We start from the raw sequence: 23,547 nt of genomic DNA on the forward strand, positions 1-23,547 counted from the left end.
TCCCTCATGCGATTGCACCGTGGGGCCTGCTCCCGGTGCGGATCGGGGGTGTACCCCCCCCCAACAAAGCCGAGCCGGGGGGGAGGGGGTGGGAGGGGAGAGCCGCGCCCCAAAGGGGTGGGAGTGGGGGAGGGGAGGGTCTGCTCTTCCTTGCCCATCCCCCACGCCCTGCCCTGCCCTGGCTCGCCCCCAGGGGAAGGGGGGATTCCCTCCCCGCCTGCCGCGGCCCCACACGTGTGTCTGGCCCTGCTCCCCCCTCCACGTGGGCCACGCTGCAGCAGGGCCCTGCATTCCTGCCTCCTTGGCGGCGCTGGCATGCAGGCCGCAAGCCTGTCCCTTCCGTGCCCTTGCCAGCGCTGGGGGCCGGCGGCAGCCCTGGCTGGGGGGTAGGGGGGTGGGCAGGCAGGGGAGGTTGGTTTGGGGGGTCCAGCACTCCCTTGTGCCTTCTTCCTCTGGGAATCCCTGTCGGCTCTGTAATCCCACGTGTTGCAATGGCGCCTCTGCAGCGTTACTTCACCCTTCCTTTAAGAACCGGGAGGGGGGTTGAAGGGGTGTGAGAGCAGGGGTTTGCCGGCATGCCCCCCCCAATCATCCATCTTTCACCCACCGCTGCTTGTAGGCCAGGGCTGGAAATGCTGAACCCTCCATTTTCTTGCTTGCTTTCATAGAGATCACTTCCCTCGGGGAACTGTTTGATAAAATGAAGGGAATCGATAACTAAGAAAATAAATCCTGGGGAGTTTTATATCGTGGCCTCCTTGGCGAGGGGGCTTGTTGCCTCTTTCGCCTTCCCTTGCACGCTTGAAATGGCCTTCCCGGCTATGACAGCAGCAGTGAGCGTGCTAGCCTTTTTTTTTCTTTTTTTTTTTTTTTCCCTTTCCCAAAAAGTTAGTACTACCTAATATGATGAATCATCATAGTTATTGATCCGTGGAAGATGGACAGCTCTGCAGTATCTGGGTGCAAGGGTGTTTGGTTTGCATGGGATAATATACAGAAGATAAATTAACGTTGCCCAAAAAATATATATCCATGCGGAGACTGTGGCGCGCCCGGATCCCAGGCGATGATAGGGAAATGACTTGTCTCGACAAAATCCAAGCGAGATTTTTTTTTTTTTTTTTTGCCGTCTTGGGTTTACGTCTTGGTGGATGATGGGAAGCGGGCTTTATCACGCCTTCATGCAGCGATGAGGCTTCATCATGCTGCTTTCTTGGGCCCTCTCCATTCCCTAGAGAGGAGCCAAAGACTGCCAGCGTTTTTAAAGTGCTGTATAAACATTCTGGATCCCGGCTGCTGAAGCAGGTTGGTCGTGTCGTCTTCTCTCTTCGGTGTATTCCCGGTGTTGTTTTCTATGGGCAGCCTTCGTGAACTGCAGTATTTGTCTTAAACCTTTTTTAAAAATACAGGGCAGCATCCTTCCGGTACAAATGGGATGGACTGATTTCCAAGGTCTGCTCTGACTATCTGTCTTTTCTTGTGCCTTCATGTTTCAGGCTGTCAGGAGCACCCAGCAAGGAATATTCTGGTTACAAAGTGGGGGAAACCCTTCAGAGGAACAAAACAGTAGACTTTGGGAAGGATCCAGTCTGTGTTAAGTATTAGATGGCACACCAGGCTTTTTTTGTCTTTTTTAAATGAAGAAGACGGTGTTTGTCGGAAGGAATCCATTGCGCTCTGTCGAAGAGTCGCAGTATTATTCTCCAAGGTGTTTAAATAGTGCAGTTGAGTTGCGGTGCCTTTTTCTGGAGCTTGGCAGAGGTGGCCGTAGTTCTCACAATGCCGGCCTTGTCAATATTAGCCTGCTCCTTTGCTCTGGGGCATTGTTTCTTCTGCTGCCTCTTAACCAAGAGGAGAGAGAAAACTGTTTGTAAAATAAACACGGTTGTCACAAGCTCCTCGGATAGGCAGACTCACAGCTGAGACCTGCCTGGGCTTCCTGCTGGGCTTTGGAGGCTTCTCCTATTGAGAGAGAACTTCTCAAACTACTTTTGGTTGAGGATTGCTTAAAGCAGAAGCTTGTGGATTTGGGGAGACGGGCTTCTGGGCTAAGCAAACGTCTAGGCGTGTGTTGCGTGGGCTCCAGCAGGGTCTTTGAATTTTTTCCACCTGCTCGAAATGGGGCAAGTCGCAGCAAAAGCTTTTTAATATTTTTTTTCAGAATACCCCAAGTAGGCCAGGAGCCGTTCCTGGAACTGGGCTTTGCACTGGAAGTGCAGAGCGCTGCCAGGCCCTGACCCTGTCAGACCCCAGACCTGCAGTGGGCCTGAGCCCGTAAGTGGTCATTTTAATTGATGCACAAAGTGTAAAGCAGTAGGTAGGCCCTTGGGTAGTGACTGGGGCTCTAATGATCTGTCTCCAGAGTAGCCCTCATGAAGTGACAGACTAATGGCATGGAGCAGATGTGCAGACTTCTGGACACACTGCTCCCTGACTGGTACCTGACTGCTGAATTGTGGCACCGTGGCCATTTCTGGGCCAAGAGCTTGCCTGGGTGGAAATAGTTAATGGTCTCATGTCATGCTATGGCTTTGAGAGACGCATACCTGGGGCCAGAGGCAGGAGCATGAAGTCTCAGCTTCATTTTTGTTTTTTGCTGAAGGTAGGATTTCTACCAGGGCCTCTGGAGGTGAATCGAGAGTGCACCTGCCCTAGCACATTTGAGGCACGTTCCAGCTGGGACTGAGCTTCAGAGCTGATTTAAATTACCCTCTGCATTTCTAGGACTGAGGGCTGTATTGAAGCAAAACAGCCCTCACTTGTGTTAGATTGAACCACACAGGAACTCAAGGAAAGAAAGTGGAGGAGAGCACACAGAAGAAACCAATGAATGTTTCTCTTTGCAATGCTAAGAAAAGAAAGTCAAAACTGTGGAGGAAAGAGGCTAGCTCCGCTTTGCATTTCGGTCGGAGGGTGTTGGCTAGAGTCGGAGGTACAAGGGAATTCGTGGGGGGCTTTTAGATTAGCGCAATGGTAACGTTTCTCAAATAAGCAAGTTTTAAGTTGGAAGCTTTACCAAGCTCCAGGGGTGCTGGCAAGGTTGGGGATGGGGGGTCTTGCTTTTCTCTTCCTGTTGGTCTGGTAGCAAGAGCTAGGGAGCTGTTTCCCCTTGGTACACACGCTTGCTATATGTGCACATCTTGCAGTGTAAATGAACCAAGCCAGTAGCCAAACTAGCAGGAGAAGCCCTGCCACCTTAGTGTACCTATAGTAGGAAGCAGAATGTTTCCCTAAGGAAACACCTTGCACTTCTGTGCTTCCATGGGTGGCTGGAAATCCCATTTCAAATGCACTGCGTCTCCAGAGAATTGGGCAGGAGGAGAACACCGGGACCTAAGATTACATCTAGAACACCTTGTACTCGCTTTGTTAGCTCTTAGGTGGCTGCACAGCTGGGCTGATGTGATGTGCTAGTGTAGAGGGGGATCTGGCGTTTCCAGCACGCCCGTTGGCAAACCTGCTGCTTTGGCTCCAAGGTGGTATCGATGCTCGCTGTGCTTTTAAATTTACCTGCAGCCGCTCTCGGAAGTGAGACCCTGCTGGCACTCATAACAGTGCTACAAGCAGCTGAGGTTTGTCTACGCTAGCCCGTGCGCGTGTACGCTGTCACCAGTAACCACGTGTCATCTCTAGCCGGCATCTCCATTGGAAAGGTATTTCTAGTTTCTCTAAGGCAGTTTCCAGCTTGCTCTCTGGCGTTTCTCTTCTAGCTGATCTAGAAGCATAAGAAGTCCCATCCAGAAGATGCACCCTAGTTCCTTTTAACAAGTATCCGGGCTAAATGACCACTCTTCCAAAAGTAACATGTAACGAGGCATAGTCGTGCTTAGCCACCTGCCCTGCAAAGCTCATCTGCCTTTCGTCCCTCGAATGCAGAAGAGACCGGGTGGTCCGTGGCAATGCTTCCCCCATAGCTTGGGGGTGCAAGCTTGACTTGGAGCCAGGCCGGCTCTTGGCCGATGACACGCAGGGAGAGAATTACCGAGCCTGTAGCACATCTTCCCATTAGGTGCTCGTGTGCCTTGGCATCCGGGGCTTGGTGAAGCAGCAAGCGTGGGTTGCCAAAGAGTTGGGTAACCCTCACGTTGGCTTGGCTTTGCTTAGCTTGCAACAGGGCTCTCTGCCATTGTGGCATGAGTGCCCCCCCTCCAGAATTTCCTCTCTTCTGAAATATCCTTTAACTCTGATCCCACGACTCAGGTTTGAGGAACTTTGACTTGCCTTTTTATTTTTTGGGGGCTGAAGGGGGCTGGGACTTCCTGCTGGGGGAGTTTGAAGGTCGGCTTTTCCTCCCTCTCTCCCACCCCCTCACCCTGCACCTATGCCCTTCAGCTTTATTCTGGACCTTTGCCCTGTTCTGCACTGTTTGTTTCGGGGAAGGTTGGGGAATGCAGTGTGTTGGGTGAAAGCTGACTCACAGCCCCTTATTGCCGGGACATGCTGTCTTCCTGAAATGATGCTAAACTCCCGGTTCTATTCAGATTATTTTTATCGACCCCCTTTAACTCTTTCCAGTGAATTTTTTTTTTTTTAATTTATTTTGGCCTTCCTATGTTTGTAGCATGTGTGGACTGCATTTACCTGGGAATCGTTGGGCTCTTAAACCCCCTAGGCCTCTCTGGAAAGCCCATTGACAAGTCTTTCTGGTGTCCAGGCTAGAAACTAGGTAGAGCAGAGCCAGATCTGCATCAGTAAGTGAGCAAAGAGGGTGGTTGTTCTCCGCCGGCTGCTCCCTTTCCCTGTTCAGACCTGTAATCTTTGGGGTATCCTAATGAGCCGTGTCAGAGCCTGCTCAGGGAACACCGCTGCTGCAGTCTCTTATTTGAAAGGTGCCAAGTGGGATCCCCTTTCCTAGCCCTGCTGAAACCCATTAGGGTAAATTCAGCCTGGTCGCCTTCCTGTAAGATATTACTGCTTTGGGTTGTAGGTCAGCTCGTTACAAGCCGTGGCCTCCATGGTTGCAGCCACTGATAACGCTTGCATTGGCAAACTACAAAGCATTAATCAACACCCTCCCTCCCCCCCCCAAAGTTGCATCCTAGGGCAAAATGTAACGTCATCCTTGTGGAGCTCTGTCTGCTGTAAGTTTGGGTGGTTCTGCAATCACAAATGCAAATGGCCTAGCACCTCCGCATTGGCTTGCTTGCTGGCAGGGCCCGCCCAGATGCCTTGCTGGTGGTCCATGCTGATAACTGCTGGCAGAGCCAGACAGAACTAGGTCTCCTCCCAGTCCCGAGCCTTCACCATAAGGTGTCAGGCATGCTTGGGTTCTCCTGGTTTTCTGCTCTGGCAGAATCCCTTTTTCGTTCAACCACTCAGTGGGCACATCTACACATGGGCATTTACTGCGCAGTAACCAAAATTACTGTGCGGTACGGGCATGCATCTCATGTGCACACCTGTACTGTGCACTAAATATGACAACTTTTGCAGACTTGAATGTAAATTGGATACCTGTGTGATGCAGGTATCCAATTTACGCCCAATTTGTTACTGCATGTGTAGACGCCTTACGGTGCTGTAACCCTGTGTGTATGAATTGACTTGGGACTGTAGTCCCAAATCAGTCCACACGCAGCGTTAATGCACCCTAACACCTGCACGTGTAGATGCCGGCCTATTCCCACTTACTGTGCAGTAAATTTAAGCCAGTGTAAATGCACGTGTAGACATGTCCAGTGTCCTTCCTCCTTTGTCATCTTGCAGGTTCTGATGCTGAAGGCTGTATCACCTGCTGAGAGCTTAGTGGTGACCACGGTTGCTTTTGTTCATGCTGATTTTGCCATCTCTAGCCATCTCCTCGTTTGTCCTGTTCTTAAGAGTAGTTTTAGGTCCCTGTGACTGTAGAAGGTATGCTGCACTCTTGCAGAGCTGAAACCTTTTGTATATGGCGTGGTAGGTTACCTTGAGGGTGTTAACTTGGTAGCCTCCGTAGCTCGAAGACCCACACTCCCCATGGCAGCTTCTGTACTCCCACCTGAGTCCATATAACAGCCAGGGATGCCTGGTATAAGTCTGCGATCTTTAGCCGTAACATGCGGGTTGGTTTCTCTGTGATCATTGCTTTGGTCCAGGCTTTGTGCATTTGAAACCCAGGGTCTGCTGAAGAACCACGGGCAGCTGTTCCACTTGCTTTCTCTTATTCTCCGCATCGAAACTGGGGAAAGTTATTGAGATTGTTGTGGCAAACTTTAAATTCCAGGAACAAATGATTCAGCCTAGTGATTCCCCAGGGGTAAGGGAGGAGGGGAGCAGGTGAGAAGGGTTTGTCCCACATTAGTGGGATGTAGCAAGAGCTCATTTAAACCAGCTGCCTGGGTGGTTCCACAGCAGTGGTCACCAGTGGTCAGAGCCGGTGGGAACTGAGGGTTGCTGTTGAACAAGCCAGCAGAGTTTGCAAGGAAGGCTCCAGCCCAGGGCAGGTGTGGGTATATCAGCAGGGTTGAAGAGGGGCTGGGGGGAGCAGTAGAGCCAGGCATGTTTGGGGGTGTGATGATATGCAAGGAGCAGGGGAGGGGTGGAGAATCAGTGACCTTGGTCTCATACCTGCCCCTTGATTGGATTAGTGGCTTCCACTAATGCAGCTTTATTCCAGACGGCTGTTGAAGTGGGAATGTCGTACTGGAAGCGAGAAGGGGCAGATACCACTACAAGACAGCTTGGGGAACCTCAGTCTTGGGTGAGCTAGCAGCGGAGGGCTGGAAAGGAGCCTCCTAGGCCATCCAGCATGGCCTGTGTTGGTGGGCCATCGGGCACCCAAAAGGGGCCACGGGAATTTAGATCTCAGCCCCTCTTGCACAGCACAGCTGCAGAGCACTGCTCAAAACACCGGCCCTGCTGCAGCGTGCTACAGGCAAAGAGCTGGGGAGAGAAGGGTGCTGCTAATGCTTTGATTACTGCCGAAGAGGGACATTTTTAGGTTAACATGTGCTAGGCAGAGGACTGTGTCCTGTGCTGCAAAGGAAGGGGGTGGGGAAAGAGTCCCAGCTGTCCTTGCCAGTCTGGCGTGGGATGGGGAGACTTCTTCCTGACCCCAAAGCCTGCATTTGGTTTGACCCTGGGTGTGTGAGCCAGGAGCTTGCGTGGTTTCTGAGTACTACTGTGACCATGAGTGTGTGCCAGCTGCCCCCTTCCACCTCCCCCATCCAGTGCCAAATACTCAGGAGTTCAGAATAAGTCAGGAAAGCCTTCCAGAAACCAAATAGCTCACTTGCTGATGGGGGATAGGTCGGAGATCTAATGGATTCGAAGTAGCTAGATGTAGACATGGCCTAATTGATGCTGTTATTCCTGCAAATCAAGAGGGCAAGGCTGCATGGGTCCTGGCCCACAGCGCTGTTGTATACATTGCACTAGTCCAGAAGTACACGGTCCGGTTTACTCCTCGTGCAGCTGGCTCTGCAGAGACTCTGGTCATGCCATGCTAAGTGAAAATGTTGCTAACTTTCTATGTGCTGCTGGGGGTGGACATTCAGCTCCCGGGTGTGCACATGCGTGTGGTGCCTGAACGAGAAGGCTGATGATGCAGCGCTGCTCAGAAGGCACATAGCTGCTGCGATGACCTGGGAGCATCTCTCTGCCTGTCTGCAGCCCATCCTTTTGGCTGGATGAAGACTGGCAGAGCTGTGGGAGAAGCACCTTCACCCTAGGGGCACAGGTTACTGTTGGGGGGTGTCTCCTCTTGCGCAGCAGCAGTCCCTCCAGCCCTAGCAAGCAGGATAGGAGTGGAGTTCAGTTGTGGCTGCCAGCTTGGGGCCTGTGTGCAGACTGGAAGTAGAAATCATGCAGGACCAGCAGAAGTCACTGGAGAGGCAAGGTCAGACTGGGAACTCGGGCTGTGCAGCTGCTGCTCTAACTGTGGCAGCTGGCTGTGCTGGTAGAAAGGGTTTCAGCTACCTGGGTTTAAGCTGTCTGCGTCTCCCCGGAGCACGGTGCTAGCCCGGTTATATAGCCCTGGGATGCAACCTTTCCAACGCATGCATCCCTGCTGGAAGAGCACTGCCTGGTGCTTACCTGCCTCACCTCGGTGACCTGCCAGCTGCCTTGGGCTTAGAGCATTTGATGCGACTTTCCCGGGGAAGGCAAGGTCTGTTTTCCCGTGGAGCAGGTTCAAGCAGGCAAGCTGGCCTTGAGGTCCTTAATGCAAGTGAGAGCATGGAGGGTGCAACTCTGGACTGCCTTTCTGTCCAGCTAGCCCAGTGCTCCATCACATGGGATTGGGGGGTGAGTATATAGGCTGTGCCTGTCTAGGTGGATCAGCATCTGCCCCCTCTTCCTTTATAGCTTTCAGTATTTAAAAAGGCCCAGGGAGTCCTCATTTGCAGGTTGCTCTCCTCGCTGCTGTGTTTAATACCCGCCGATGGACCGATCTGCCATGAGTCCAGCCAAGGTAAAGCCCAGAACGCAGAGCTTCAGAACCGGGGTCATGCACAATGCATGGCCAGGCTTGGAGAAGTGACTCGGTGGTGGCCTCCGGCACCAGATACAGGGGAGATGCATGTTCCTGTTGTGTTCCAGATGCCATCCCGGTCGATGGGGTCTTAGCTTCTTGCTTCAGCAGTGAAAATGCATGTGATTCTCTGTGGGGTGGCTGTCTGAAACTTCGGGAGGATGGGTCCCCAGGACGCTGCTTTGATGCCCATGAGTGGGGGAGGGAGGGTTAAGGATGGCAGCCGTGGGTCTCGTGGGTAGGTACTGGCTGTCCCCAGCTCCACAATGGTCCAGACCCCCTCCCTCCAGCTAACCCTGTGCTGTCCATCTATCTGTCTTGCAAACAAGAGTCTTCTGCTGGCAGACTGGCTTGGGATACCTGATTTCAGAAGAACTGGCTGTGTTTCTGGCCCGGCCTTTAACTGTATTTAAATGCTAGAAGTCCACCAAGAGTGCTTGGAAATGCTTTTGCATTGCACTCTTTTTTTTTCAATTCCTCCCTCCTGTCTACTTCATTTGGATGCATTGAACCCCTCCAGAGCTCCCTGGATATGCCCAAGATGTCCAGAAAGGCCCACCCTAGAAGGGTGTGAGGTCCATCCCTCGTCTCCCCATCCAGGGCTTGGGCTATGTCTGCAGCACTCATCCCTTTTCAGTCTGAAGCACTGGAGCCCAAATCTTCCCCCTCCCCGCCAGCTTCCCTTCCCCTTTTTGTTCCAACAGGTTGAGCTACACTGGTGAGAGGCCTTTTTGCTGGGAGCATCTAATCTGAGACCTCTTCCTTTCATCTGACCCTTGATGTTTTATTATTGCCTTTGTGATATTCTGTCTCTGCATGGGCCAGGTTTTGGGGTGCCCTTCGCCCCATCTCCCAGAGAGGAGGGGCTGGGGGCTGCCTGTTGATGTCCTGCCTGGCTGTGCATGTCCAACAATATCAGTTCAGGCTCTTTAATGATTAAATGGCAGGGGCTGGAAGCCAGATCACCAGCTACGACGTGGATAGTAATGCGGCTTGTTTTCCCTCACTCCTTGCTGCGAGATGCCTGGTATTTCTGTGCTGTGTCCCAGCTGCGGTGTTGATAGGGGGACACTCTGGCCTGTGGCGTTTCCAGCAGTGAGATTTTGCTGCTTATCCAGTTTGCCAAGTCTTATCGGCCCTGGGAGGGGGTTAAATGCGGGGAGCGTCCAATGTTTGTTCTCTCTGGAACAAGCCCTGATAAATGGCTGGGAGAAAAAGCAGCCGTGACCTTACAGTTATTTGCGTGTGCAAGTTTTGGGACTGCAGGGTTGCTTGCGGGGAGGGGTCTTCATTATTATTTTTATTTATATTTTTTTATCCCTGTGGTGCAAATAAATGCAGGTCCTGGTGGGAATAGCTTGCATTTCTGCTTTGGGTGAGGGGGCAGTTGTGGCTTTTGAAATTGGCTTCTCCAAAGCTCTGGGCCTGGTGTGCAGACAGGTGCAAATCTCATGCCGCATTCGGAGCTAGCCTGGCTACTAGCCCAGCCGGACCGCCTACTCTTCAACTCGTTCCTCTCCAGGAGAAGCCTTGAAAGGGGCTTTAGCGTGGACAGGGGAGGTCTTGCCTGCTTTGGAGGCTGGTCGGGATTAATGTGCATCGTGAATACGAAGCCTGTCCCAATGCACGGGTGCCCGTGCGGTCTCCTCCGGACTGGGGTGGCCGTTGCGGTTTGGACTGGAGGGTTGCCCCTTGGACGTCAGGGTACAAGATGCCTGGGTCCAGCGGCCCGGCCCAGATCTGCACCAGCTGTGAGGAAGGACAGCGGAGGGATTTGGGAGCAGCCCTACATTTCCTACCTTACGGCCTTTGTTGCCTCACTAGAGAGCAGCAAGGACTCAGGGCTGGGGCTTACCTTAGAGGTTTCAGTGGCCAGCGAGAGCCTGTCCTGAGCGGTACGGCCCCGGAAAGGCCCTTTCCCAGCCCCAGCGCTCAAAGCCAGGAAGGAATTGGGTGCGTCCGCGTGTTGTGGGGCTTCAGAAACTTGTGCTTGCATGGCAGGTGAGTCATCCGCACGAGGGAGGAGAGCAGGAGGCCTCAAGGAATCGAAAAGGAAACTAGTCCGTGTGTGCATCGCTAGGCTTGAGGTTTCCTGCTCTCCGCATCCTGCCAGGCCCCCTCCCTCCCTCCGCCGGCATTGGGGGCATGGCTTTTTAAAGGCTCGTCACTCCGGCGCAGCTGGCTCCGGGCCGGGCTGCAACCTGGGCAGGTTCCTCTCCTCGCTTAATTATTCCAGGGCTGAACAGGGAAGTCGGCTGCCTGGCACTCCCTGCTCCGTGCCATTTGGGACTGCGTCGCCGGTGGCAGGGGGAAGGTTCCCTGCCCGGCTATGAGTGGGGCGTGGGGGGGTGAAGCCGGCTCCTCGATGAAAGCAGAGTCCCTGAAAAGAAGCCGCCTCTTTCTCCGCCTTTGCCAAAGCACCTCCTGCGGCACCGTAGGACTTTTTTTCCACTCCCAAATCCCTGCTGCAACGAGGCAGCGCGGCCCAGGGGCTCTGAGGGCTGGAATCCAGGGCTGCTGACTTCTATTCTTGGCTCTGCCGCTGCCAAGTCCCTGGGTGACCTTAGGGAGGCTGCTTTTCCATGCCTGCGAGAGGGGGAGGAGGGTTTTCAGTGAGGTACCTGGCGAGGACAGGTGCCGGGGTCAGCCAGGGGTTGGGAGCATGCGCTGGTCACCGCTGCAGCCTGATGTGACCAAGGATCCTGATTGCAGTGATGGGCCCCAGAGCAGCGTCTGCCCCGTCGGGATGCCCCGGGTACATTTGAGCTGTCAGCCCTGCAAGAAGGAAGAGCAGCTGCCCATGCAAGGGGCTGCACGGGGGGGAGAGCTGACGCTGCTGCCTGCCGAGCTGGGTGGGCCAGCAGCTGCTGCAAGAGCCGGTCGGTGCATTTCTCTTGCGTCGGGGCAAACGCTCATCCCTGCAGCCACTCCCAGCAGGAGCGCTGCCCGCGTGGCAGATGCAGTTCTCGGTGCCAGGGTCGCGGGCAGCAGGCCCTTCCCCTGTGCCCAGGGCAGATGTGAGAGCAGGCAGCAGCACTTGCACTGGGGCAGACTGAGGAGACTTTTAAAGTCATCCCCCTGCAGACAGCAGTTAGGACTCCCCAGTCCCTACCCAGAGAAATAAAGACTCTCTCGGACAGTTGTGCAGGATTTAAAGCCTCCTGTCCTGGGGGCTGGGCCGCGGCTAGTCCGGCCATTTCGGGTGCACGGTACAGGTGCTCTTGCTGTATGCATGCATGGCCACGCTTTCTGCATCCATCCTGCAAGCAGCATTCGGCGCCTGGCTGGCATGCCCGCCGACTGATGCAGGTCTCCCATTGCTGAGGGCAGAGCTGAAGCTTTGTGAAAGCCCCTGGTCCCTTTGATGCTTGGGGATTGTGGAGGCAAGATAGATGCTGCCTTGCTGGGGTGCAATTTAAGGACCAGAATAGGATGCTTCGGAGACTTTTCTTGGCCAGGCTGTGGGTACCGCGCAGAGAACCTGCTGGTGCCTGCCGAGCAGTTCCTGGGGCAGGTGAGCTCGGACCTGCAGCTGCCGGCATCGGGCTCTTGCTGAGAAACCGAGTCTGCAGACAAGGCTGTAGAAGCAGATTTTTTGGCTGCTTCTGACTCTGCATGCCAGGCTGCTGCCGCCCCTCCCAGCCCCTCTCCCCGACCTGGAGTGGAGTGGAGGCCATGTGGGGCCAGGATGGCAGGCAGCTCCTTGCCTTGAGCTGGGGACCATGTCCTGTGTTTCAGGAAGCCCCATTTGATCCCAGCTAAAGAGAAGACCCAGCATTGCCTCTGCAATCCGGGGTCTGGCATGTGCATCCCCAGGGAGGGCTGGTTGCATTTCTGGGACCCATGGCCCTATAGTCAGGTCAGCGGGCTCCTCGAAGAGCAGCGCTCGCTGGTACACAAGCAGTCCACGTTTCTGCTGCTCCCCCTGGGGCAGCCGCGGACGAGAAGAAAGTGGTGCCTGATTTAAACTCCTGGGCACATCAGGTGCCACTTGTAATTGGCAGGCTCGTTTCTGATCTCGCCGGCTGCGCGAGCAGCAGGAAGCCAGGGAAAGCACATCCCACGGGGACTTCCGACCTGGCGGGCTCTGGCACGCTCCGCTTCGGGATTGCAGGTGTTTTCTAGGCAGCTGGCTGTGCGGGGCCTTTGCGCAGATAGTCCTCTTCTCTGCAGCAAGCTGGGAAGGGGAGAGGCTGCCTCCTGGTTCAGGCGTCCGTCCCCTGAGTCCTGGAAGCTGGGCCAGAGAGCAGCCCGCGTGCTTTGGCCGTCGTGAGCAGACCTCGCTTGCAAGAACAGCTCCTGGCACCCATGTCCTCAGCCACCCAAATTGGAGACTGCCCTGGTGTCCCAAGCACAGGGGGCTGCAGCACATCTCTAGAAGGGCCTTTGGGCTTCCTTTCCAGCCCCAATGGTGGGCTCCTCAGGGGAGGGAAATCACTGCCAGGTAAGCAAAATCTCATGCTACCGCTGTTGGTGGTGAGGGCTGCGGGTATTGCCCCCAGGAAGCTGGGCAAACCGATGCACGCGCCAGGCATCTGGTTCTCAGCAAATGCTGGTTTCAGGTCAGTTCACACCCTGTGCAAGTGCTGTGGCTTGTGTCGGTTACTTATTCCCTGTTCCCTGGCTTGTCCGGTGGGCCCTGGTCTGGGGTCGTGCAGACATGGGCATATGTTTTCTGCTCCGGGGGGTTGAGCGTTGTTCTCCCACGTGTCATCTGCTTGCTTTGATCCTGGAATTGTCCCTGCCGTGGGCTTCGGCACGATGGAGGCAAAAACCCCACACACGTGTTGGCACGGAGCAGGGCTCTGTGCTGCTCCAGGCGGGACCGACGAAGAGGAGCGGTGCTGCTTCACACCTGCTCCGTGGGTCCTGCATGGCGGGTCTGTCTGTCCTGCCTCTTCCTCCATCGTAGGCCTGGGGTTAGAGCCGTTGGCTTCTTTAGTCTGAGTTGACTGAAGTCTCCTCTTCCCCGGTGTCCAAGAGCATCCAACAGGCATCTTGCTGGATTCATCGGAGGATCAGCAGCCCTGTGAGCACCGGTGTCCGTCGGCTGGCCCTGAGAAGGAGTGAGCACTTGCAAGCGCTTCCCTTGTCTTAGCATCCGGGCTGGGCAGGTGGGACTCATCCCCTGGGAAATGGGGTGTCTTCAGGCTGGCGTTTGCAGGGACCCTGTCTTTCTCACTTTAATGGACACGTGATGCATAGGCTGAATAAAGCACCTCTCTTCACTTCTCTGCTGCCAGTGGACAGAGAAGTGAAGAGAAGTGGAAAGCTGGGCTAGGAACTGGCAGTCCGGTGGCTCCATCTGGCCCCTGCGGTTTTGCTCAACCCTTCAGGCAACAGCCTGGGACTGCCATGAAGGTGGAGGGGGTTGGGGCCCTCCCAGCACATGCATTTGGGGAGGTCTCCCTTGTATTTGCACCTGCGGCACCTCCGGGACTTGCTGCAAGGACCTCGAGTGACCAGCAATGGGCCCAGATGTAGGCTGGGGCATCGATCGTTTGAAGGGCGGCACAGATGAGATGGAGTCGGGGCTTTGCCCGCTACCCTGGAAGAACCTCAGTGTAAAGTCAGGCCTCCTCCCACCCCCAAACTCCAGGAGGAAAGTGTGGAGGGTTCCCAAGTCTTCAGGAGGTCTCTTTTGCAGCCGCCTCTTTATGCAGGAAAATCGGGGCGCCGCTAGCTCTCCTGGATCCCTGCCCTCGTCCTGCCCAGGGGAAGTTAATAATTAACCTGTTCCTCTCTGTGTCCCTCCGCTCTTCTCTGTCCTGGCCTGCAAAATAAACATGTTTTCTCCAGGTGGAGAGCTTGCCTGGACGGAGGGTAGGTCTCGGGGGCATGTTTGCTAGCTCCATGGGAAGGGGTGTGTAGGAGGCTCTGCTTTTTGGAAAGTCTCATGCCCTCTGTGCCTTGTGAACTGGGACAAGGGTGGCTGCTCCTCCAGGACCCTGCCTGGCTGCTCAGTCAGGTGTGGTGCAGGCTCTGGGTGCTGCATTCAGTTGGTGGGTCACATCTTTTATCTAGGGACCTGTGTTGCATTGATGTTGGGAGCTGGGCCTGGCTGGCTGAGACCTCTGTGTCTGCACAGGTGCAGGGGCCGTTGCAAAATGCTCTTCCCCCCCACCCTTTTTTTGCCTTAATTTCCCCCAAATCCTTCTGCCAGGCTGGTGCCTTCCAGCCTAACTTGTGGATGCAGGAATCGGGATGCTCTGCAGTTTTCTGTTGTATGGTGGTGTTGATGCCCGGCAGGCCTAAGTAGTTTCCAGTCTACTTGCTCCCCGTTGAGAGTGGACTAGCACGTGTTTAACTCCCGTGGCCGTCTGTTGGCACAAGGGCTGGCGCCCACTGTCCAGGCTTATAGGGGCCAATTTGAAATGTAAGAGATGTCTGGGGTATCAAACATGTTCCACTCGTGTGTTGTAAATCCCTGTTCCTGTCTGCTTCTTCATGGAAAGCCATTGCAGTGCTGGAGGTGGAAACTGGTTATTTTATTTCTTCTCAGAAAAGCTAAGAAGGGACTTCCCCAGTTTAGTCAAAAATGCAGATCAGCCCGAAACCTGAATATGCTTTGTGCAGTCCGTGCCTCCAGCATTCGTTTCTCATGGACTCGGTCCCAGAGGATGCTTGTTCTGATGTAGGAAAAGCTGGGTTGTGTGGAAACCTCTGCACCGCTAAATATTGGTGATGGCTCTTGGCTGCCTTGACATGAACCTTGAAGCTTTGGGAGGTGCCAGTGTTTGCAGATGGTTTTAGCCACTCCTCTGTTTTGACCTTCCTCTCGTCTGCGCTGCCAGATCCTCATCCAGACGGCTAGAAAAACCATGGGGCGACCACCCAGGAAACTGGTTTAGCAGGGCCAGGATGGAAAGAAGCCTTTCCATTTAACACTGCTGGGCTCAGACACGAAGGGCATCATGCGTGTTGCTGTGCATATGGGGTGGGTCAAAACATTGCCACTGCTTGCTATGCAGTTGGCTGATGCTGGATGGGGATGTGCATTTGAATGCGTGGCTCTGTAAAGCGGTCGCAGCATTTCGGGTTCGACTTGTCTTGTGGCAGCGGCTGGCAGTGTGCGCGTGCGATGGCTGGAGCCGTTCGTGCTTGCAGGGACAGGTGGCGCAGAACGCTTTGAAGCTAAGCTACCTGGCCTAACGAGTGTGCAATCAAAGCAGGAGAGATGCAACCGAAAAAGTTGGGGTCTGAGATGCCCAGGAAGGAGAGCCAGGTGGGCAGGCTTGGCAGGAGCTCCATGGAGTTGGGGGCCCGTGATGCTGGGGCATCTCCGAAAAAGCAAGAGTCCATCTGAAGTCTGGCTTGTCTGTCACAGGCAGAGACTTCATCTTGGTGTCGCTGGAGGAGAGAAGAGCACAGACCCCAAGGTAAAATCTAGGTGTTGGAGACAGGTTGATGTTGCAAAGCCAGCAATGCAGACCATGCACCTCTGAACCCGGGTTGTGCCCGGAGGCCACTTCCTAGCAGGGCATCGTGCTCCCTGTGTGACCGTGGGCAGTCAGTCTCCCTTGTGCCTCAGTTTCCCCGCCATGAGGATAAAACCCATCCGTGGTTGAGCAGCCACCGGAGATGATGGTCCCTGGGACCACGTCTCTCTCTCTCTCTCTCTCTCTCCAGAGACTCAAATGCCCTAAAAATAACCCCGGCTTCAGTGACACATCAGAGGTTTATTCTATTTATTTTCCAAAAGCAACCTTACAGACATTTGGGCAGCTTGTCAGGTTTAGCGCAAAGAACAAAAGGCCACCGCGCCCGGGCGAGGGTCCCAGTAAAAGTGCAGGAGCGTTTAACTGGACCCTGCTAGCCTGCCCCGGAAACGCAGCCTTGGGTAACTTCGCAGGGCCACGGCTGCAGAGCCAGTCTTGTCCCCCTGGCTTTCTTTGCTCTCAGGAGGTCCCGGAGAGCGAGACAGTCGCCAGCAAGGGTGGGGTATTTTGGGGGTGGCAGTTGCATCGTTGCCCGCGCTGAATGCAGCTGACGGTCAGTCCAGCACAGAGTATAAAGAAAATGCACCGGGGAGCCGCAGGGTGGAAGTATTTCCACGAGGCGCTCCTCCAGCCTTTCATTAAGCCTTTATTGACTTCGCCTGGCTTCAGAGCGGGCCCGAGAGCAAGTGGCCGGGGGTGCCCTCGGATGGGCAGAGCTGCTTTGTGCAAAGCTGTGGTCTTCCCCCATCTGAAGCCAGGGACCCGCTGCATCAGAGATCTTGGAAATGAAATTGTGTTTTGGGTGGGGCCAAAGTACATGTCTGTGGTAAATGATAGCTTGTGCTTTTCGGTAAATGCAGCCTACCTGACAAAATAGCAGTGCCGAACGCACCTCCAGCAAGGCTTCCCCCCGCCCAAGCAGCTGTATCATTTTTCAAACAAGGAATCTGTAAAGACTTAAAAAATAGCGTTGGTTTTATGGCATGGCTCTTCCATGACTGCCAATCTGGTGCCAAAGCAGAACATCTCGGAAGGTGCGGCGCCGTGTACGTATGTACGTACGTGTGTGTGTATGTACACGCGTTTCTTCCATGTTAAGTTTATCGTGAAACCTCGGTATCTTAAAACACTCAGGACGGTACATGCGGCGAGCTCAGAAGAAATGAAACAGCTGGCTGTGGGGAAGGGCGGCTCGGCTGCTTTGGATCGGGCCCGCTGTGCTCCCGGGGGCAGCTTTCGGTGCGGGTGGGTGGGTGCTTGGCTCTGAAGGACCTGGTCACATTTGTGCTTCACGGCAAGTAGCTGGAAATAAAAGCTGGTCTAACACTGTGCACATGGTGAGCTTCCCCTGCCTTGGTGCCTATAGAGGTAGGATCTTCTGGTGCTGAAACGTTCCCTCCTGAGAGATGAACCAGGGAGCTGTGGGCCCACATGAAGACAGGAGATGTGGGGGCTCTGGGTGGTTTCAAGCCCAGGTCATGACCGCTCCTATTTTGGCTTCGTGCTTTGGCATCCGGGAAAGGCCTCGCTATGTGAAGTCCCGCAGGACGGGTTTGCCGCGAGAAAGGATTAGCAGGTTTGGGACTTGTCGTACTTGGTAGGGCACAGTCCCGAGGCAGGCTTACGTGTCCTCCCCCCGAACACCTCTAATTCCTGGCAGTATCCACTGAGGCCGAGGCTGCAGTGGACATCCTGCGTCTTTACGTCCGCCTTATGTAAGTAGTCGGGGGGTTTATCCCTTGCTGTTTCTGCCTGAAGGCTTTGGGAGCACCTCTGTGCTCTCCAGCTTTCAGAGAGGCTTTCGATCTCTCGGTGTCAATTGTTTGTGAGACACGCACTTGTTCCCGAGATGTATTCGTGCAGGGGGTTGTGAACGTGCCTGGTTGTGTTTCAGTGGCGGCAGTGACTCGAGCACAGTTGTCCTCAGCCAGGGTGCCACAACACCTGGGGGAGGTGTCATGCCACGTTGTCAGCTAGGTGTGCAAACACGATTGACAAGATCAGCCCGGAGACTACGGGTAGAAAACCCGAGCTGTGGTCTTTCTGGGGTCTTTGCAGGGGAAGAATTGCCCTATTATTTTTCTGTGGAGTGAAAACTAAGAGTTGGCATTTTCTGAGAGCCTAAAAACCACTGCTGTAGCTGGGACCACGTATCAGCTGCCTTGCTTTATTACTTGAATATTTTTTTTAAGAAAGTCTTTACATTCTGGAGGGGTTTCCCTTAACCTGCCGAAACGTTTGGGGGCCCTGCTGGGTCTCCGGCGGTAGGAGTGGATGCATTTACCAACTAGAGAGATCCACTTACTGCTTTCTGGGGTGAAGCCTTCTTCAAATGGCCTAGCCCAAGGAGATGCCATAAATTGGGCTTTTTTTTAAGAGAAGGCTGATTTAAAAAAAAGTTCCTTCTCTGCTTCCCCTGTACTACCGGGGCATATTGCATTTTGTGATTTACTTTCCTTGTGCCCAGTGTGGGTGTACCCCCGGGGGACAGGAGGAGACTGATGCATGCTGCATTCGTGTAGGGTTTGTTTGCAGCCGGTCCTGTAGTCCAAGGGAGAACCGTTCCAGCTCGGTGCATGGAAGAGATGAAGCAGGTGCTCTAGAAATCCTTTTGAGGGGCTCAGGAAGGTAAGAAAGGTGACTCTTCCCCGCTGGAAGTTTGCTGGTTCATAAATCTCTGGTGCAGAGCCCCGCACCGCTGACAAACCGATTGCCAGCTGAGCACGATGCTGAGATGTTCGTCCAGGAGTGAAGCAGAGCGGGGCTCGGACTAGCCCGAGAGCGCTCCATCTCAGCGAGGCATGAACACAGTTTCTGCAGGCGGGCGTATTGACAGCTCAGACCAAATCAGCCTTTGAGATAGAAGCAGGTCTGCCGGCAGCCTGCGCTTATGCCTGGGAGGCTTTTCAGCCCAGCTGTTTTCGGCAGGTGTGGAAGGGCACAGAAGGGAGGGCCCGTCCTCTTTGCAGTGCCACCTCGGAGGAGGGCTCTGGGATTTCTTTTTCCCCCCTCGCTGCTTTGCAACGGGTCTGTAGCGAAGCACCCCGTCGGGTGCGAGGTCTGGAAGCGCAGTATCCAAGGCTCTGCTGGCGTGGGGTTGCGGCCGTCTGGCACGCGGCACGCTCTATTCCTGTCTGGAGCGCGTCGCCGGTTAAATATTTACAGTAAGCGGGTCGGCCGCTTCCGAGGAAGGTGTTGTCGGGTTACACAGCCCCCCGCAGCGGCTGCAGGCGCAGCGGCCGCCCATTAAAGGGATTGAATCTGTGCAGCGCCGCGGGTTTGGCTGTGACCGTCCTGACCCCCTGGCACTTCGCTCCTGGGCAGCAGTGGCCGCAGCAAAGCCAAGCTGAGAATATCCCTCCGGACGCTGATGGATAACAGGGCTGGGTGGGGGAGCGGTGTTGGCTTTTCCTCGGGTACCGGGTGGGTGATGGCAGGCGGGCTGTGCCGGGTTCCCTCGTGCTTGCCTGCACCGAGCTCCAAGAAGGGGCTGTGTCCGTGCCTTGTTCCTGGTCCCCAGCAGCCGCAGCATCCCTGCCGCGTGCAACTTCTGTGCTGCTCGGGCTCTCGGCTTCCCCGAGATCAGACACGGACTTGAGCTCAGGATGCAAAGCCCACCCGTGGCGCTGACGGGGCTTGCGCGTGGACGCGGCGACCGGCTCCAGAATTACCCTTCTCTCCAGCCTCTTCTTGCGGGGAAATAGGAACGGTTTCTCCTGCGTCCTTGTACTGCAAGCACCGGTCCGTCCCCCACCTCCGTCTCCCCCCCGGGCCGGCTCATGCCACTTGTGCACCGAGTCTGCCGTTCTCAGCAGAAAGGTTGGCCGGCTTTGCACGGGGAGTGGCCGGTTCCCTGGGCTGGGAGAAGGAGGGGGCGGGGGGGCGCCTGAGCAGGTCATCGCTTTTTAGAACTAAATATAGTTGACGGCGCTTTCATAAGGCAAGGATTTCTGCATCACGTGACCGGCTTTATCCTCCCCTGGCCGTCAGTCAGGCAGCGCGGATCGTGTATCTGAATGGGTAATAATTAACTGTTAACTAGCTTTTCGTTAGAGCTTGGTAGGAGCAGGCGGGCAGCGGGTGCCCTCCACGGAGGGCAAGGCAGGAGCGGAGGCGACTGGCCCCCCACGGCCCCTCTCCGGTCGGGAATCCCCCCCGAAGGTGAGTGTCTCTGGACAGCTTCCCCCGCAGGGGGCTTTTCTGGCTCGTGCCGCCGGCTGCATGTCGCAAAACCCCCGCGGAGGAGAACCTGACCCTCGGACTCGCGGCTCCGTGGCCTGCGTCTGAGCCGCCTGGGCCTGGGTGGAGGAGGGAGTGTTTCTCCTTACCCCGTGGCGGTGGCAGCTGGGAAAGCGCTCGGCCGTTCCCAGTGCCTCCTGCGCAGCCGCGGCCCACGTGCTGACAGGCGGCCGCAGGTGGGGGAGCTCCCGGGCTCCTCCCGGGGCAGCGAGCACCGCCCCGCGCTGGCGCGCTCTGCACGAGCTGTTTCACTTTGCAGGGAGTCTTCTCCAGCAGCCCCCCGAGGCGCGTTGCCTGTGAGAGCTGCTGCCCGGCAATTCGGGAAGCCCAGGTCGCCGCTGGCCTCTGCAATTGCCCCAGCGTGGCGCGGGCAGCCTCGCGCCAGTCTCCCGTCATGAAGGAGCCTTCCAGGGGTGTGATGGAAGAGGCAGTTTGGGGGCCCGGCTTTGCTGCCCCACCTGCCGGACCCTCCTCTTGTTTGCAGAGTGACTTTGAGCAAGCGCCTAATGCCCTGGAGGCTGCATCCTGGGCACGCTTCCCTGGGGCATGGCGCTGTCCCCGGGAATGGGGTGGGTGGCTGCTGTGTGCGCTCTGGTGATTACAATGCGGCTCTTCCCCGAAGAGCGTTTCTAGGAAGCTCTGGGCCGTGGGGGCAGGGGGAGGGCAGTTGTTTCATTAAAAGAATCCATTGCAGTCATCTGTGCCATAGGCCTGTGGGTGCTTTCATCCTCCGATTTGGGCCTCGATGGGGGGGGAAAAAACCTCGTGGCGGGGGCACCGTGTTATGTCTCTTCCGTATATGCCCCTAAAACTGGAAGGAATAGAAGGGGCATGTTGTGCTGCAGGGCTGGTCCTGCTTGGAGCAGGGGTCAGACTGGATGTGACCTCCTGAGCTCCCTTCCAGCCCTCCTTGTCTGTGATGCTGCATGCGCTTGGTTCATCCGGTGTCTCCGCCGACCGGGGGCTCGTTGTGCGAGCATCCAGCTTCTGCATACGGAGGTGTGAGCGTGTGTGAAGCTGGTGCGTTTTGCTGCTGTAATACCTAGCAGCGGGACTTGTGTGGGGCGTGATGCCTGTGTGCAGCTGAGCAGGCCTGTGTCTCCTACAGCACACATCCCTCGGGGTGCAATGGGCTGTTTGTCTCCCCTCCCTACACTTCAGCCTCCTGCCTGTTGCTCACCCAGTGGGTACTGCCTCTGCCTGTCCCGGGGGTCCTTCATTCGCCCCTCTCTACCTCAGTGCTGCGGAGACTTGAGAACCACGCGCGCCTTGGCTTGGTTGGGTGCACAAGGAAGTCCTCCGCACGCATGTGCATTGACGGGGGGTGATGGCAGTGGTGCCCGGGGGCTTGGATACCTGGCTTGGCAGCTCCTGGTGCCGGTCTGTGTGATTCGGGGGTGCAGATGGGGCTTTGGGGGTTGAATGTTGCACTTTTGAACATGTGTGCTGCAGCTTTCCAGGTCCGGACAAATGCACCGACCTCCTCGCACCCCTTTTCTAGGCGTGATGAGCCTGTAGATGCATGCACGCAAGCGCCTGCTTTCTGGACTGACCGGGCACCGCAGCCACATCCCTCGGCCTTGGAGGAGAATCTGCAGCGCTGGTGGTGATGCCCCAGCCCGTTGCGCCGGTCCCCGCGCTGTGCTCCTGACTGCTCGGGGCTGCAGCTCGGGAGCTCTCCTGGCACTCTCGCACTTCTATCAAATGCCCTTTTTGGAGCTATTTTTAGCAGGCGGCGATCCTTGCAGCCGTTGCATCATCGTGGAAGGGGCGCAGGCGGCCCCTGTCTGACTGCCGTGACAGCAGGCCTCGCTAGCCGGAGCCGTCTGTGCTGGGCAGAACTGGGGAGCAGCACATGGGAGCGCGTGGTTTGTGCTCCCCGAGCCTGCTACCGGTCACGCTCCTGTCTGTGAAGCAGTCTCGCTAGGCATCCGCAGAGCTGGGAGCTTCCCTAGCCCGGCAGCTCGTCGGCAGTGCACGCAGGCAGCTCTGGCAGCATCGTGCAGGGGATGGAGGCCACGGTGCAATCTCCCTGCCTCATCTCTGGAAACCAGCCTGCCTGCAAGCTTTCAGCTGCCATGCCGGGCACTGACACACCGGTGTTTCTGCGTGGCAGAATATGTAGAGGAAAGGGGGATGTGTGTGTTTTTGCATGCACATACGTGTGCTCCTACGGACCCCTCTCATAGCGGTGGATTGACACTTCAGCTCCAAGGAGCACGCTGCTGCCTGCTGCGTGACATCCGTGTCCCTTCTTTTCTGGGACACTCCTTTCCAGGCAGAAATGCTGTTGCCCCCAGGCTATTTGTGAGAGTGGCCAGCGCCTGCTGCTGCACAAAGGGCTGTATGAAGGGGCACTTGGGGAAGGGAGCCCCTGTTTAGCAGCTGTGGTGTGCCGGGGGCGGGGTTCTCTCCCATGAAATGCAACAGTGGGTGTTCGCAGTCATGTCTTACAAATCCAAGTCTTTTATGCAAAGTCATGTCTTGCAAATCCAAATCTTGCATGCAAATCTTAATGTGTGTTTGTGCATGTATGTGCAAGAGAGACTGCAAGGGGCTTCCCCCTACACGAGACTAGTGGCACTGACACCCAACAGCTTTGCCAGGGTCGTTCTGCAGCCCCCTCTCGGCCTGGCCTTGCTGGGGTGCAAAGCATCCCTGAACTTCCAACAAAGACTCCCAAATGTTCTTTGATATTTAAAGTCAAATAAACCTGGAGGAAAGTGGAGCCTACAGTGCCTTGATGCACCTAAAGAAGCCCCCAGCGGGGTTGTGCTCCCCTCCCCACCGCTGTAGAGCTGGCGGGGGGATGTCTTCTTGCTGGAAGCTGCTGTGCGAGCTGCCGGCAGGGCTGCTGGTGAGTCAGCACATCCCCGCCAGCAGCTGCTCCGCTGGGTCAGAGCGGGCTCTCTCTAGTCCTTGCCGTGTCTGACAGCCGCCAGCCGCAGATGCTCGAGGGGAGTCTGGTTCCTTCCTCGGAGTGGGCTTCCCAGTCACTAGCCGCCCCCGGGGAAGCTTTCCTCGTAGGTGACCGGTGGTTTCTCCGCACTCCAGGCTTGACTCGTGGCCTTGGTATCCCACGGACGTGAGCAACCCGCACCCATCCCAGCAAGAGAGAGGAGTGGCTGCTCGTCTCCCCGTCGCTGTCTGCTGCATTTGAATCCTGGCTGATTTGTAGAGAGTCCGTGTGGGTTTCTCCTGGGAGCCCAAGGGGATTAGGCACCCGTAGGTCACCGGATTCTAGGGGGAAGAGGGCAGCTGTCTTCCTTTGCTCCAGCAGATGGGTTGGGAGTTTAACCCCCCTCCACACTGCACCTAAACCACCCGGGGCATGGTGTGTCCAGCTGGGTGATTCGTGGCCTCCAGCCAGCCTCTGCAGTGTATTTCCTCCTGTTCACCAGGCCCCTGATGGACCACAGG

The 23,547-nt window shown here is 55.9% G+C and overlaps 1 protein-coding gene across 4 annotated transcripts in view; it reads left to right on the forward strand.

Moving 5' to 3' along the window:
• LARP1 (La ribonucleoprotein 1, translational regulator) overlaps positions 1 to 23,547 on the forward strand; it is a 46,721-nt gene that overhangs the window by 1,708 nt on the left and 21,466 nt on the right. The window contains exon 1 of one of the 4 annotated variants that reach the window (XM_059712934.1): positions 19,966 to 20,049. The exons of the other annotated variants lie outside the window; for them this stretch is intronic. The gene's annotated coding sequence lies outside the window, so the exon portion shown is untranslated. Of the gene's footprint in view, positions 1 to 19,965; positions 20,050 to 23,547 lie in introns of those variants that run through there. 4 annotated transcript variants of the gene reach the window in all.

The sequence above is a fragment of the Alligator mississippiensis genome, chromosome 9, assembly GCF_030867095.1.
Source record: "Alligator mississippiensis isolate rAllMis1 chromosome 9, rAllMis1, whole genome shotgun sequence".
Classification (NCBI taxonomy): domain Eukaryota; kingdom Metazoa; phylum Chordata; order Crocodylia; family Alligatoridae; genus Alligator; species Alligator mississippiensis.